This window comes from Carassius gibelio, chromosome B18 (assembly GCF_023724105.1).
Source record: "Carassius gibelio isolate Cgi1373 ecotype wild population from Czech Republic chromosome B18, carGib1.2-hapl.c, whole genome shotgun sequence".
Lineage (NCBI taxonomy): Eukaryota > Metazoa > Chordata > Actinopteri > Cypriniformes > Cyprinidae > Carassius > Carassius gibelio.
Genome location: NC_068413.1, coordinates 11,447,364 through 11,454,186, shown reverse-complemented (window position 1 = coordinate 11,454,186; position 6,823 = coordinate 11,447,364). Strand labels below are relative to the sequence as shown.

Sequence of the window (6,823 nt, the reverse complement as noted above, 5' to 3'; positions counted from 1 at the left end):
TCAACTTCTCCTTTATTGAAAAAGTCAAGTAAATGCAAATGCTGTGTGAAGGTTGTAGCAAGAACAGTTTCAAAAGACTCATTTGATCTAAAGAGACAAATCCAAAGTATTTAACTGCTGATCTGCTTCATTCATTATTAAATAACTAACATAATAAATTAATGTTTGTGCAATTAAACTCACTTTTCTGTCCACATACCATGTACCATGTTGATTTAATGTCAGATTATATTGATAACCAACAATGTCAACACAGACTAAACCAGTTTTTGTGCCTGAAGGTTGATTACTCATGGATTTTTGATGAAGTCCATCAGGCAGGCTGATGTATTGCTCCTCCTTCCCTGACTACCTGCTCCAGTCTCAACATGTTGCAATCTGACAGTAGTTGGTTGGAGACTCTTGGCTCATCTCCACAGGGCTATCAGATGAGAAACAAATGAACTGAGCCAAGACACAGGAGACAACACCAGAGTCTTGGACTCCGATACACTTCCTCCTCATGTTAACCAGCCAGCAACAGTATCCTTTCCACATTCAGTGAGTGTAATTGTGTGGTTTACGTCTGTGCTTTTGAGAAGAAGGGACAAAGAACACAGAGGAAAGCTTGAAAGGGTTTATTTTTACTTTTTTATTTCATTTGGAGTGTATAACTTGGTGAGTCCCCCTACACAAACCAGGCTTTAATTGCAAGCCATCATAGCGGTTATAGTTCCATGTGTAGAGGATGGGAAACCAAATCAGACACCATTAATAATGATGGCCAACTTAGCATCAAATCGTCAGAGGTTAGTGGTCAAATAGTTAACAGTTCATTGCTGACCTGGAATGTAAGTGTTTCAGACAGCTTGGAGGACATTCTACTTATTCCAGTCGAGTGAGCTTTAGCTTTGTTGAGGTGATTGAGGCTGTACTCTTTAGTTGTTTCTTCCACTACTCTTCCCAAAACACACACACACACACACACACATAAATAGCAGAACACGGAAAGTGAGGAAAGTAATTGTCTATAATCACATAAGCCACCTGCTAAGAGCAACAATTGTTGTTTGTTTGTTTGTCTTTGGTTGCTGTAAGTACTCTGGTTTGAATCTAAGTAAATCAAGTTACCAGCACTAAAGTTTGGTAGCAGATTACCTCAAATTGCTCACTCAGAGCAGAAATGACCTCTGCTACTAGGATTTTCCTATCACTTTTAAATCCACGATAAACTGCACAAATGCTCAGCCCAACTTAACATACACGATCTCCATGCAAAGCCTTCTGTTCTAATGAAATTGGACATTTCTATTACTGCCCGCTCGGATGCAGAGAACAAAATTGGGCTCCATTCTTGTTTCAGAATATGCAACTTATATACAGAAATAGTAAAACAAATATTATTATTTTATGAATTTATTTATTTGATTAAATACAGTAAAACTGTAAAATTGTCTAATATCATTGCAATAAAAATATGTTGTACATTTTAAAATGTAATTTATTCCTGTATTGGCAAACAACATTTATTAAATCTTTTTTGTATCAATAAATTTTTTAATGTAAATATTGATTAATTAAATGCATCCTTTTATAAAATAAAAAAGTGTTTAAATGTTATTTAAAATACTTATTTAGCATGCATTTACATATCATGAATTTCTTTTTATTTTTTTAGCTGCTTACATTTTCAAAATTTTGCTTCTTAAAAAAAAAAAAAAAAAAAAAAAAAAAAAAACACAAATCCAAGAATTGCACACACAAAATGCAAAGTGCCTCACATCTCTTGCAAAATGAAGCACTGAATTCAAAATATCGCAAACACATCCCAAAAAACAAACTTTTGCAAACAACTTTACCTAATATTAATTCCTGTTAGATTTTTGTGTGTTACATAGAGAATTGTGTGTTGTGTTTTATGAAATTGAAAAATATTCAATGGCTGAGAATTAGCATATGGTTTTGCAGTTTTGATTGTGGTTCTGGTGTTTGAATGTCAGGTTTCAGAAACTGGGTGACAAGTAGGGATTTTGTGTGTAAGCAGTTGAAAAAAAAACTGTGATATATAATATACAGTATGGAGTTGTTTTCTTTAATTTTATGCAAAAATGCAATTTATATATCATAACGTGACCATATAACAGTCAGTTGTTGAAATTCAGAAGTTCCTTGCATTGGTACGTCCCCATTTTGCTTTAATCCCAGCATGTACATATATTTGAAGTCATCCTGACATGTCTCCACTGAGCTCATTTAGCTGAGGTCCTGAATCAATCAGAGTCAGACGCTGAAGCGCTGGCCTGCAAGTTGTAATCACGCCACCTCTGAACCAGCCCCCTTAGTGCGAGCACGATCTGGCCCTTAGCCTGCTCTTGGTTATAATTTTTTCCCCTTTCTCTTCTCTTGCCCCCTGGAGCCATTACTGTATTTAAATTTAGACCAAAGGGCACATGTGAACCAGCTGACTGGGGTGCTAATCTCTGGACCTTGAAGTGCTTCTTTTTACTTTATACTTTGTGTGAACATACAGTATATACGAGAGATCGATTACACATGGCTGAGTGGTTGTCTGACAAAAGCCCTGCGGTGAACTTCACCTATGGATCGACAGGGCAGCTGCAAAGTTATGGTGACTGAGCTGTATTGCGCTGCCTTATGGCTAAGATTTGAATCAATCTGGCCTCAAAGGGAGGGTCATCTTATCTGCAACGGGGTCCTGTGGCATAGGCGACAGGTGGAGAATTGTGCTGGGGGGTGGAAAAGAGACAGAAGAAAGTCTTAATTTCCAAATCTAACAGGTGGTCTAAGTTTTATTTGAAGAAGGAGAGTGATGGAAATTCAGCGGCTATTATTTTTCAGTTTATTTTACTTTGACAACGTGATCTCTTCCTGATGACAGACTCTGGCCTTCGTTCTTGTCCGAACCTGTCCAAGTACTCCCTATCTCGACTTTGTCCAGAGGTTAGTGATGTGAAGCAGCTGTTTCCCTCCTCTCAAAGGTTGGACTGCAGGGCTTTTCCGAATGTCGTATTTGACCCAAAATCGCAAGAATGGAGAACAACAGAGATGTGTTTTGACAAAACATGTTTCAAAACACTCAAAAAAAAAAAAATAAGTACATAACTGTTATCGTTGAAGGACAACCTTTCATTGATTGATGTAGCTTATAAAAGTAAAAATTCTAACTTAAAGGGATCATTTACCCAAAAATGGAAAATGTTTTTTTTTTTTTTTTTTTTTTTTTGAGAATGTTTGTAACTAAGCATTTGACGGTAGCCATTAACTTCCATTGTTCTTTTTTTTTATGGCTATCAGAAACTATTTGGTTACCAACATTTCTCAACAGGGAAAAAAACAACAATGTGAGTAACTGAAGTGAACTATACCTTTAATAAAAGTGTCTAATGTTAATGTTTCTACAATATTTTACACCTTCTTTGCCAAAATCATATTAATGTGAGTATTTTGGCATTTACAGTTTGGCCTCACTGTACCCAAATTTCCATTTTTTTTTAATCTTTTAATCATCATTATGCCACTGTTGATTGAAAGTTGTATTGAACCTGGGATATTTAATTTAGTTAAATTTCATTATCTCTATCACTCCCATGAGAATGTATTGTCTAATTGAAGTCATCCCTTTCTGCTTAAAAGATAAATAGTTTAGCAGTGGACGGGACCCTTCCACTGATACAGAAATCCCAGAATAAACGTGTACAATATTACTCCATCCATCAGCAGTCCCTGTCTGTGAAGCGCTTTGGCACTCAGAGTTTAATCCATTAAAGTGCACCCTTTCTCTCACCGGCCTGACATTGAGAGGCTGAATCCAACTTTGTGCTGACATCTCACACAGAGATCACCCTTTTATTCAACCGGTGCTGCCATCTCTGCCTCTTTCAATAATATCCTGACTCTCGGGTCACAGAATCAGGGCTTCTAGCCCCATTGCAGAGATTTGCTTGGTGAAAAGAGACGATGAGGGCAGCTCTACCTGTTGACAGGAGAGCGGAGAGCTGTCTAAACAACCATTCCAGGTAATGACAGTTAATGAAGGACCTCCCGTGACTGCACAGGTTAAAGCAGGAGTGGTATTCATAACAAACATGTCGACAGGAGTTCAGTGGGTAGGTGACGGTTCCTGAGCAGTTAGATTTGGATGCTAGCTTGCTTGGCTGTAATAGGAAATTGTTGGGTGTGCTGACATTAAGAATGTGCTGAAGAAGTATTAAGCATTACGTATGCACATACGTACATTTGGCCACATTTCAGCGTTGTCTCCAAATCTCTGTCCGTCTGTCTATCCATCCATCCATCCATCTATCTTTACACTATTCTTGACATTGTCCTCCTTAAAGTTATTTGATTCTATCTCATGATGTAAAAATAACTTTGACATATGTTCTGTCTTCCATCAGAAAGATGGGAAAGTTAATGGCGGGGGGTGCTGGAGAGGTGGAAGGGGGAAGATTACGGAGATGGAAAATGGTCAGCGTAACTTGCGTCTCTAATGGACTAAACCCTATGAGGAAATGTTATCTTAGGAATTGAGAAAAACAGAATCCAAGAGGGTATTCTTGTTGACATTATTTAACATATAACCCTTTGTCTTAATGTCCTCTAAGAAGAAAAAAGAAGAAGAAGAAAAACAACAACTACGACTTTGTGATTGGAGCAGCAGAAACACTGCACTGGAGAGAGAAAGGAAAGGGGCAGTAGCTGGTGCTTTAAAGTGTCAAAGCCTTTGTAGCTGTGACTAGTTTATGATGCTGATGTCAAGCATCCCACTCAATGAGGTCTTTGTCCCGCACTGAGACCAGGGCAGTGGGAAAACTGCCCACATTTAGTCGGCAGGCCCATCTATCTTTCTGCTAGGCCTTGCTGTCCCCTTTGTACCAAAACTCCTGTGTATTAAAGATCTCCCGGGTTAATGTGCTGGAAAATTGGCTTGCATTTTTATAGGAGGAGGCCAGCTAAATGAAAGAAAAACAACTTAGGGAGGGCAGAAAAGGACGAGAAAAAATATCTGAAGGAGTGATCTGAGAGGGCAGGCCCTCAAGACTTGTATCCTGTGACCTCGATAAAAGAGAAGCCTCTATGTCACACTGGAGACAGTCCCGTAGTCTGCCAGAGTGTGTTTCCATCCATTCATCATCAGAGTCATAAGCAGAGGTTGTTACTGTAGATGTGTTGACCCGGTCACAATGCACATAGAGATACATTGCACATAAATCTAAAGGGAACACCAACGAAGGTTGAAAAAAAGCAGGAGGGGGAAAAAACTAGAAGTAGTATTATGTTATACAGTCAGCTAGAAAGGAGAAACAATCATCACCGCAGATACTTCATCCACCAGGTCACTTCATCTTTGTCCAACTCATTTTGGCTGAAGCTTCCCACAGACATCGGAGCCAGAGAGAGCCTGTCACCTGCTCGCAGTGAAGTTGCACATACACAATTGGACCCATCAGTTCAATCAATAAGCTCTGGGTGTCCAGCTCATTGGACACGTTTATGGGTGTGGGAGGCTAATTAGGAGAGTCTTCCCAGGCTTAGACAGTAGAGCTCACTCAACAGCTGGTCAATACTGGACTCCTGTCCTTAGGTCAATTTTTTAGTAACCCCAGAGAACTACCGGGACAGATACAGGTCCACAGAGGCCAATTGGGTTAATAGTTGGCCTGAAGTCCTGAGATTTCCAAGAATGTCTCGGCTTGAGGCTCTGAAATTTCCCATGATAGCAAGATACATACTTGTGAAAATAACAATGCTAAAATTAGTAATAATAATAATAAAATGAAGACTTAATTGAATAATAACAGTTGTAAAATGAATATTAAAAAATATAAAAATAAATAATAATATTAATAGCAATCATTTTATTTAATTTTTTTTGTTTTTTTGTTATTATATTAATTATATTCATACTACTACTACTACTACTAATGCTGAAAAAATTACAACAATAATAATAATAGATGCATTATTCATGCTAATACTGTAAATAGTTTATAATCGTGTTGGATAAGAATAATAATAATAACAATAATAATAATTATTATTATTTATATTTAAAAAAAATTATTATTATTATTATCATCCAGAAGACATGTACATTCCACGAACATTATTTGCTAAATGTGGTGTTTGTATCTTCGTTTAGCTTTTTTTCTTTACTGTGAGAAAATGCTGTCGTATTTTTCCCCTCCTCTGTTTTTGTTGTCAGTGGGTGCGCTTTAACACCAAGAGGGATCAGGATCTAAATATCTTTTTTTTGGAAGTAAGGGGACAAGCTCAAAGTACACAGCCCTCGAGGACTACATGTCAAACATTGCCCATTGACATCCAACAATCTAACCACTTGCTTTTTCCCATTCTGTGACCCAGAGGGGTCAAAAAGTTTTGGTCCCAGAAGTCTCTTAACACGCAGATGTTACAGTAACATTGCCAGGAAATAAGGCCCAAACAGCACCTCTGACCCGTCTGTCAGCTGATCCAGCATGGCCTCTTTTGAAATGGACTCCCCACTTCTATAAATTACCACATTTTCCCACCGTCTTTCCTCCATTCATCGTCCTCATCTGCAGTCATTCGTTTGCAAGAGCCCTGCGGTCAACGAATAGTGATGGCCCAGTGGCTTGTGAATCTGACCTCTTGGCTCCAGAGAGGTCAAAGGGCTCACACCAGGGTCAGGGCCTTTCTTTATGTCTCCTCTCACCAAAGGCTCTGTAATGAATGGGAAGCCTGGGGGAAACAAAAGCTTTCAGGAGAGACAAGCGACAGTGATCAGCGCCTCTGCTCACAGTGACGTTCCCCTTACCAACTGAAGCGACAGAAACAAACA

The 6,823-nt window shown here is 38.5% G+C and overlaps 1 long non-coding RNA gene across 1 annotated transcript in view; it reads left to right on the top strand.

The window, feature by feature from the left end:
• Positions 1-6,558: 6,558 nt before the first annotated feature.
• LOC127977753 (uncharacterized) overlaps positions 6,559-6,823 on the top strand; it is a 31,970-nt gene continuing 31,705 nt past the window's right edge. The window contains exon 1 of the long non-coding RNA XR_008158354.1: positions 6,559-6,823. This exon is cut by the window's right edge and continues 17 nt beyond it. This is a non-coding gene — a long non-coding RNA (uncharacterized LOC127977753).